The sequence below is a fragment of the Diceros bicornis genome, chromosome 22 (genome assembly GCF_020826845.1).
Source record: "Diceros bicornis minor isolate mBicDic1 chromosome 22, mDicBic1.mat.cur, whole genome shotgun sequence".
Lineage (NCBI taxonomy): Eukaryota > Metazoa > Chordata > Mammalia > Perissodactyla > Rhinocerotidae > Diceros > Diceros bicornis.
Window position 1 is genome coordinate 28923081 of NC_080761.1, and position 10231 is coordinate 28933311.

The window sequence follows — 10231 nt, forward strand, 5'->3', positions numbered from 1 at the left end:
GAAATGGTACTCATTGACTTATCCAAGATTTCAGCAATTTGAATCTTATAGTGGTCAAGGAATAATTTTAAATGGTATTTGGACTAATATCTTCATAGTTCAGAAGGGGGTCGGTTGTATGTGTGTATAGATTGAAAAAAGCATACCTCTCTATTTTCATCTACTTTAAATTGATACTTTTCTGATCCTAGCATTTTCTCCACAGAACACATGTGTTGCATAAAGCGAGGCCCACTTCAAAAAAAAAATTTACATTTTGTCTCCATGTCTCGGTAAAAGGCTACATCTTTGTTTTTCCTCTTCCTCTCAAAATCACCCCAACATCTCTCCTGAGACCTTTTGTAGTGGGACTCTGGTTGGTTGCTCTGAATTAGGTACCAGGCATTCCATATGCCCACCTACCTAGGTCAGCTGTTAGTAGATCATAAGTAAAAATATGATTGGTCATTCCACCTCTGGGACTTCTCTAATGCCTCTGAGAGTTGAGCATTTTTACTGATGCTCCAGCTAGTTTTATCCTAAGAATCAAACATATTGGGACAAATTTAAATCAAAGGTTATGAAGGCCTTTCCCTGTATTTGGAGTCAGGATCAATGTTCACTCTCTCCTGTAAAATTCCTTCTTTAAGTCCAATAGTTTTTCTTGAGCTATTGGTATTAGTTTGCTTCATCCAGCCTATTCATGGCTCACTAATCTACTTTGGCTTGTCTCTTGGTCATCTGATTCCCTAAATGCTGCTACACTGAGAGGGACCTGAATCTTCTACTTGGGAATAAGTGCACCCTATACCCACCCTTAGAAAGTCAAGTGGGAACCAGAGAAAAGGAGGCCTTTGGGCTGCAAATCTAGGACTTCTGGAGAATTCCTGTTTTTCAGTTCTTCCTGTTAGAAGTTAGACGATAACTTGGGTTATCGTCCTCCTTTCCATGGGTTGTGGGCCCAGGGGAATTGGGCCATGAAGATGATTTTGCCAAATTTTTCAAGCCACTTGACTTGCTTCTAGCCTAGGCAAATGGAATCTGTCTAGCACACACACCATGTGGTCCAGGTCTCTAGGTATAAGGGTGTAGAGTTAATACCCTGCTAGTAGAAAGGACAAGTGTATGTTTAGAGTCATCTTCATCTTTTCCTCCAGCATCTGTGGTCGGTAGAGTTGTTAGTAATCCTGGGATCATCAATCTTCAACCACTCTACCCTCTTTTTCTCCTTTTCCCTCTTCTTTGCTCTCCCTCTCCCTTTTTCTTCTCCCTCTTTCTCTCCTCTATCTCTTAGAAACATAACTAACACCATGCATCATATTCCCTCTCAGTCGTGTTCCTCCCTATGCTGCCTGTCACAGTGAATCGCACCACCCTTCTGCCAAAACCAGACTCTGCATATTATCCATGCCTCTTCCCCTCACTCGTCTTACTCTTTAGTCATCAAATCCTGTCAGTTTTACTTCATCTTTAACTCTCACACCTGTCCACTTCTCTCATCTGTACCCACCGCCACCTGGTTATCTTTTACTCCCACAACAGCTTCCAGTCCTGCCCTTCCCTTATCCATCCTTCGGTTCTCCTTTACTCAGGGAGTTCATCTCATCCCTGCAAGACATTTAGAGGACTCTTGTCTGTGCGCCCACAACCTCCTATGCTTACTGATTTTATGGGTAGAATTGCTTCCCCACTAAGCATTAAGCTTTTTATTTCTCCTTCACTTTTGTATCCCCAGTGCTCAGCCCAGACCTGTCACATAGTAGATGCTCAATAACTATTTGATGAGTGAATGAATGAGATATATAAAAGAAATTTGGAAAGTTGAGCTTTTAACTGAGGAGAGATATTGAGGTAGTTTGTTAAGGTTAAGATAGTTTGTAATTTTTTCTTTGCACAGATTTTGAGACATTATTAACATTTCCACGTCTTTATTTTTTCAAGTTTATAGCACTGATATAGAGAATCGATACTTTTTTGTAATTACAAAGTGTTTCTTTGGTTGTTTTTCATTCTATAATCTGCATTGTATTGAAAGAGACACTTGGGAAGAAAGCACGTGTTTTGAATTCCCTTGATTCCCATGTGACTTTCATGGTGTCCTCCCTGGTGCCAGGACCAAGGCAGGCTTGATCAGATCTGGGCAGCAGAGGAGAGTTGGCTCTTGGAGGAATTAGCCAGCTTGCTGGATTTGCTAGGTGAGAATGGTTCTTAGTACGGATGCCAGTAAATGTTGGAAAAAGATCAGTGCTCAGGGAGCCAAAACGGAGACAGCAAGCCAGGAACCTGGAAGGAGATGGACCATCTCATGCACACAAGACTTGAGAGACACGGAATCAAACCAGAGCAGCAGAAATTGTATGACAGAGTCAGCCAAAGGATCTCACCTCTGAACCAGGATTGGGTCATGCATTTTAATGCTGGTTTATGCAAATGATAAGGAGTCTTTTAAAAGCCTCAGCCCAGTGAAGCCTGCCTGGTCCTGTCTAGTCTTAAAAAAGCCCTTTCTGAGGATGGCCAGGAATTTCCAACAGGTCTGTACAATTCGTTCTGTTTTATTAGATGCATTTGTATTGATTTATTTCTCATGATATAGTTTCAAAAAAGAATTTGAGATGGCTTAGAATAAAAGCATAGATACACTAAGATCAACAACCAATATTACAGGTTCAGAGGCAGAAATCCAAGCAGAGAGGGAGAAAATTAATATTATATTAAAAAGTCATGGCTGAAGAAAGTGACATCATTAAGAGCAAAGTTTGGCCCTGCACTTTCTAGCAGCCTCAACAAAACAGGAACTACATGGGTTTTATATTTTTAAATATTTCTGAAATTGTTCTGAAGTTTTGTATAGCTAAGAAAGAGTATCTGTTCATCAGGAGAGGAAATTCTGTCTTGGCTACAAGCTCTGAGAGGATTTGCCATGCAGAGCTTTATCTAAGAGACACTGAGTAGCGTAATAAATTACTGAGATCTGTAGTATCCTTATAAATGCTCTATTTTTTTGATAGATAGTGTTCTGAAAGCAGATTAAAATCTCTTGATCATGGTTACATTTCTACTTTCCTATATGTTTTTATTTTATGTCTTTACTGCTATATTTGGAACATAAATTTGGGATTATTGTTTCTTGCATTATTTATTATGGCTTCTATTAATATAATGTCCTTATTTATTGCTCTACATGCTTGTCTCTCAATGCTTTTTGCTATGAAATAGATGTTTTCAGATGCCGTAATTGAACCCTTAAATTGTCATCATGAGTTTGCTTAAATTAACCATATTTTGAGCAGTTATTATCAAAAATCTTTGCTTAGCTGGTTTGATTCTCTTCTCTTCTTCTCATCGATGTTTTTAGATTTTATGCCATCTTTACACATACATTGCTATCATTCATTACTGCTGCACATTACAGGTTTATGAACTCTTTGTGGCTCTTGAACTGTATATTTTCCAGATGGGCTGTGCCAGTTAAACTGGCACCAGCATTGTATGCACCAGCTTCAGGCAAAAGTTAATTTAGGGTGAAGCTCTGAAAGTCCTCTTCTATTCTCCTTGGTTTATGTATAATCTGACAAGTTGATGCTAAAAGTGAACTGTCTTTTGTAATAACTCTCATTTACCATGTCTTTTAAATGCCTCACCAGAGAGTTTTTCAAACCTCTAGCTACTAATATTTAAATTCCTAATCAGGGGCCAGCCTGGCGATGTAGTAGTTAAATTCGCCGGCTTTGCTTCGGTGGCCCGGGGTTCACGGGTTTGGATCCCGGGCACAGACCTATGCACCACTTATCAAGCCCTGTTGTGGCAGGCATCCCACATAAAGTAGAGGAAGATGGGCAAGGATGTTAGCCCAGGGCCAATCTTCCTCACCCCCCCAAAAAAAAAAAAATTCCTAATCAAAATCTTACAGGAGACCTCATGCATTTTCTTTTTTTTTCCTTAAGAATATCAATTTATTTAGGGTTTTAAAGTTTTGAATATTTTATTTAAAAAGTACTGAAGTAATTTTATCTATGAGGACTATTCTTAGGAAGCAGTACTTTGTTAAGAATAGAACTATGACTAACAAAGTCAAAAAACCATTCTAAAAAGTTTTTCTGTTATGAATAATTGCTTTTTGTGGTTATCCCAAATGATTTTAGAAATTTCATAATTTTTATATGCCTGACTGGGATCCATGAAATAACAAAAGTACAATTCCCCATCCAAAGAAACAAAAGCATCAGACATACTGAAAGGCTCTGATTAAATTGTTTTATATTTTCAGGAATAAAAGTGACTAAAAAACTCATTAATTACTAGTAGTTTGGTAAAATTTTTATAGAATTTTTAATGATTTATGGTTTTACATGTTTTCTCTTCTTTGGCAACATTCCACCAAATTACAGCTTTGCAAAAGTTGTAGTACCATGTAGAATGCTTTAGTATGACAGCAGTTTCATTTTAAAACCAGAATCAGTCTGAATTTGGCTTTCTTTCTAAGCTAAACTTTATGCTTTAGGTATAGTCGTAAAACACTGATATCCTAGTATCCCATTTTTATCAAGAGAGATTACACTCTTGTTGAAAAGTAAATTTTTGTATCAATGATGAAACTTCAGGTTGTAGTAAAAGTGAAAAAAAAGTAAAGGAAAAGAAGAAAACTTGTCTTTTTGATTAAGGCTTTATGGAATAGAATTTGTATTCAATCAGAACTACTACCTAGGACCTTTTTCTGGTTACGAAAGCGTGGTATCTTAACCTCAAAGAAACAAGTGGAATAGATCTTTTTTTTTTGTTGTCTTACTATTGCAACCTCAACTAGGTATAGTGCATTAATATGAAATACTTTTTAAATACATCATCTTTTTTAAAAAAATGGAACCTATACAAAAAGATCACATACTGCCAGATAGGATGTTGAAATGACTGGTGTGTGATATTTTTTAAAACCTTGATTTTGGTCAGCATAAATTTCCTTTAATTATTTTTCATTTCCAGTAGGATTTCATTTTGAGGTTTAAGGTATCAAGCCAGTATAAAGTTTTACAAGTCAGTAATTCTGGATTCCAAGTCATTTAAGATGAAAATGGAAATGCGAAGTTTACTTAAGAAAATTAATTTTCTTCTTCTGTACCATCTAAGTCTTCATCCTCTTCATCATCATCATCTGCTTGTTGATCCTTTCTTAGTCAACAGGTAGATACCTGTCCTGTTCCAGATATACACTTAGCTGCCAGTGATCTCTGAAGAAGTGACTTCGAATTTGCACTTACGATATCTAAACGAGATGAATAGTCTGGTGGATACATAGAATTTCAGAAAACCTTTATATCCTTTATTTTCTGCTTTTCAAAATTGTCAATAGTTTCCTCCAGGTGACGAGTTGTTCTGGTAGCATCCATGGTAGCTCTCTGCAATTCGGTTTCTGCCTGTGAAATAACATGTCAATCAGATGGGTTTCACTGACGTGTTCTTTCTGAGTTAACTGTTTAGCTTCTCGATTCCTTGCTGTTAATGTTGCTTTGAGGTCATCTCTTTTCATTTTTACAATGGTACCATACGCTTTCAAAGGTTCAACTACTTTGGCTTCAAGTCTTTCAACCTCTGCTTGTCAATAATCCTGAAGTTTGGCAAACTCATCAGCAAAGCTTTTCAGGCCCTGCTTTGAGTGTGGAGTCTCTGTAGACGCATACATGTTGATTTCATTCACCAGGAGGTCTGCTTTGTCTCCCAGTCTGGCAGTTTTCCGCACATAAGCAGCAAAGATTTGGCACAGCTCCCCAAAATGCTTCTCTACGTTTGTGACAGCATCTTGCAGTTGTCTGGTTTGAGCGTCCGGGTTTTCCAAGACGCGCCTCAACATTTTGCCTCGCGCACGGCCTAGGACCGCGGGCTGGGGCCCAACAATCGAGGCTCCGAGGCGCCCGGGCGTGGGCTGGGACGCGAGCCACCGCCGGGAGCCCGAGAGCATGCCCCTCTCATGCATTTTCTTTTAGACCCTTTGGAACCTAAGTTTCTGCATCTTCTCTGTCAACAAAATTGTGTGATGAAATAATCTTATTCATAAATAATTGGCATCATTTTTTAAATTTATTTCCTTGGGAGTCTTTTTTATTGAGGTATAATTGACATACATGATTATATTAGTTTCAGGTGTACAATATAATGATTTTATATATATATATTGTGAAATGATCACCACAATAAGTCTAGTTAACGTCCATCACCATATATAGTTACAGAACTTTTTTTTCTTGTGAGGAGAATATATATATATATCCTGTAATAATACTGTATTTCAAATATGCGATACAGTATTATTAACTATAATTGCCATGCTGTACATTACATCCCCATGACTTATTTATTTTGTAACTGTAAGTTTGTACCTTTTGACCCCCTTCACCCATTTTGTTCACCTACCACTCTCCGCCTCTGGCAACCACCAATTTATTCTCTGTATCTATGAGCTTGGTTTTGTTTTTATTTTTCAGATTCCACATATAAGTGAGATCATATGGTATTTGTCTTTGTCTGACTTATGTTACTTAGCATAATGCCCTCAAGCTCCATCCATGTTGTCACAAATGACAAGAGTTCATTCTTTTTTTTTTTTTTTTTTTTTTTTTCTTTTTTGTGAGGAGATCAGCCCTGAGCTAACATCCGCCAATCCTCCTCTTTTTTTGCTGAGGAAGACGGCCCTGGGCTAACATCTGTGCCCATCTTCCTCCACTTTATATGGGACGCCACCACAGCATGGCTTACCAAGCAGTGCGTCGGTGCGCGCCCGGGATCCGAACCAGCGAACCCCGGGCCGCCGCAGCGGAGCGCGCGCACTTAACCGCTTGCGCCACCGGGCCGGCCCCAAGAGTTCATTCTTTTTTATGGCCGAATAATATTCCATTGTATATATATACCACATTTTCTTTATCCGTTCATCTGTTGATGGACACATAGGGTGTTTCCATATCTTGGCTATTGTAAATAATGCTGCACTGAACATGGGGGTGAATATATTCCTTGGGAGTCTTAAATGTACTTTATTACTGCTTGATATTGGGAAAGGGAATGGTTTTGACATCAATGGCAAAGCTGTGAAGATCTTGTATGATTTGTTCCTGAGTTATCGGGCACAAAGTCCCACTGAAATGCTGATAGTTATATTTTATATACTGCAACCAAGATGTGGAAGTAACTTTAGCTCATTTAATGGATATATCTGGATCCACACTTGGATCTATGGGAACATGAGAAATCAGACAAAAGCGGAAGTGATGATAAAAAATATTCAATAGTTCAAAGTAGCTGATGATAATATCTGCACCTTTGGTGGGGCCATGGAAGAATGTTTTATTAGGTTGAAGAAATATGAGTAATGAAAATGTGGTTGAATATAAAGACTTTCCTAATAATGAAGGTCATTAAGTCTTAGAATCACTTTTTAAGAGCTGATGGAGTTTTCTTTCTTAAGAGAACATATACACAACTGGCCAGGATGAACCTTAAGGGCTTTGCTACTCAAAGTGTGGTCCACAGACCAGCAACATTAGAATCACCAGGGAGCTTGTAAGAACTGCTTGAACTCCACCACAGATCTACCAATCAGAATGTGCATTTTAACAAGATGCTCAGGTTATACGTAAGCACATTAAAGTTTGAGAAGCAAATTGCCTTGCAGCACTGTTCTCAAACTTGGGTGCATATCGGAATAAACTGGGGAGCCTTAAAAAACACCGATGCCCACCTCCAGAGATTCTAGTTGAGTAGGTCTGAGATGTGGTCCTGACATCGTAAATTTTAAAAGTTCCCCAGGTAATTCTAATGTGCAGCCGTTTCCACTGCCTTAGAACTGGCTTAGTAGCTTACAGAAGTCCGTTGAAGCCCTGGACTCAGATATCCTGATTGTTTTTTTTTCAATTGTGGTATAACATACATAGCATAAAATTTACCATTTTAACAATTTTAAGTGTACAATTCAGTGGCATTAAGTGCTTTCACAGTCTTGTGTAACTATCACCACTATCCATTTCCAGAGGTTTTCATCATTCCCAAACAGAAATCCATACCCATTAAGCATTGGTATTCACCATTGCCCCCTGTCTTGACATGAGTACAGCCATGTTTGGCCGCTCCATTGTGTACAGCCACCAGCACACAAAGAAATACAAAGCTGCTTTCTGTGTGGTGGGAACTGGCCTTTTCCTGGGAACTGGCCTTTCTCCCACGGAAAGAGTTGCAAGTTATAACATTTCAAGGCTCTTGGAGTGTCGTAGCATGGGATGGACTGGCCATCTGTGCCGGGCTAAGACCATAACCAAAGAGAACAATGCACGTACACAACTACTGGGCTGGGACGTTAGCCAAGGGGCTCAGTGCACGTACGCCACTGATAACCATTTTGTGCATGGGAACACTAGATGCTTGCTCTGTAAACTCTGTAACTGCTTATATAAACTGCTGGAAACTGAGACCTGGTGAGAGTTCCACCTGTGGAAGGGACACCTTGCCCAGGACGTGTGATCCTTGCCCAGCCGCGTCGATTGACAGGGCTCTCCCGGCAGTGGGGTGTGGATGTTGTGAGTAACTGATTTGATGTGAAGTAATTGATTTGATTATGAAGTAATTGATTTGATGTGTTCTCTTTTCGGTCAACCTGGTGTTTCTCTTTCCGGTTGATTTGTGTCATTTGTCTTCAGCCGATGTGGATGTTTTCCCTTTCCAGTCGGGCTGATGTTTTTTCCCTCTTAATATTTGACCTATTCGGATCTGTTTGCAGACTATCGCCTTTACTATCCTCTATATAATAAAATATACCTTCAGTCCATTTGTTTGGAGTGGAAAGTGTCTTTTACATCTCCGATCGAATCCCCGAACCTCCCATAACACCCCCTAACCCCTATTAGTTTGCTTTCTGTTTCTATGTATTTACCTATTCTGGAACGTTTCATATAAATGGAATCACACAATATGTGGCCCTTCGTGTTTGGCTTATTTCGCTTAGCATAATGATTTCAAGGTTAATCCATATTGTAGCATATATCAGACTTTTATTCCTTTTTATGGCTGAACAACATTGCATTGTATGGATATGCCACATTTTGTTTATCCATTCATTTGTTGACGGACATTTGGATTTTTCCCACCTTTTGGCTATTGTAAATAATGCTGCTGTGAACATTAATGTATGAGTATGTTTGACTACCTGGTTTTAATTCCTTTGGGTATATACCTAGGAGTGAAATCGCTGTCATATGGTAATTCTATGTTTAACTTTTTGAGGAACTGCCATACTGTTTTCCACAGTGGCTCCACCATTTTACAATCCCACCAGCAATGCACTAGGGTTCCAATTTCTCTACATCCTCTTCAACACTTATCTTCTGTTTTTGTTTTTTAATAATAGCCATCCTGATAGTTTTTACAGTTAATGTTCATTACACGTGAATAGTTACCACATGAACAAAATACTTGCTGGGTGACACGCTGGCTGTAGATTCTCTGAAGAGCTAGGTTATGTGGCTGCAACAATTTCTGCTTTGGGTATGGCACAACCACAGCTGCGGCACTATCAGCACTGCTTTTAGCAAGGGATGGGAGAAATAGGAATAGGAGGGAAGCAAGGAGAGCAGTGCTGCCTCCCTGTTATTAAGGGGTTCTAATTAGAAACTCCTAGAAGTTAGAGTCCCGAATGAATGGATTACTCCTTTTACTCAGGCAACTCTGCCCCTTTCCTGATAGCAGGGTTCTGAACCTCCACAAGCCTGAGGTTGCATGTGAATTTCTTCAAGATTGGAAACTGCTTCACCTGGTTGGGGTCCAGCAGCCTAAGGTGCAGGTGCAGGGTGGTTGTTTGGGCTTTTGTTCACAAGGAGACTCACTTGAATTACCTCAAGTAAGAAGGAGGGTATTTTAAAGATACAAGGGATGTTGCATTTGTCACCATGCAAGAGAAAGCAAAATAATTGAGCTTTGGGGAGATAGGAGCCAGAGGTTGGTTCTGCATCCCGAGAGGCTCTGGAGTCCTCTTGAGTGAAGGGAGCTTTCCTCTGGTGTTCCATCATTAATGGATCCTAGCTACCCTTCTCATGTCTGCTTCTTTGTTTTATGCAATTGTACTCTTTCTCTTTTTGATGACAATACTTCTTCTACCCCAACTTCTTCTTCTTACAATTTCAGTTTGCACAAGGCTCATCAAGGCTTCTTTTTAGCTCCTACAGCTGCCACTGCTAACTGCCTCATTCTCTGAGTCAAAATTCTCTAGAGATACCAG

General features: G+C 39.4%; 1 pseudogene; it reads right to left on the reverse strand.

Moving 5' to 3' along the window:
- Positions 1-5037: 5037 nt before the first annotated feature.
- Positions 5038-5824, reverse strand: LOC131419776 (CBY1-interacting BAR domain-containing protein 1-like; annotated as a pseudogene).
- Positions 5825-10231: the final 4407 nt, after the last annotated feature.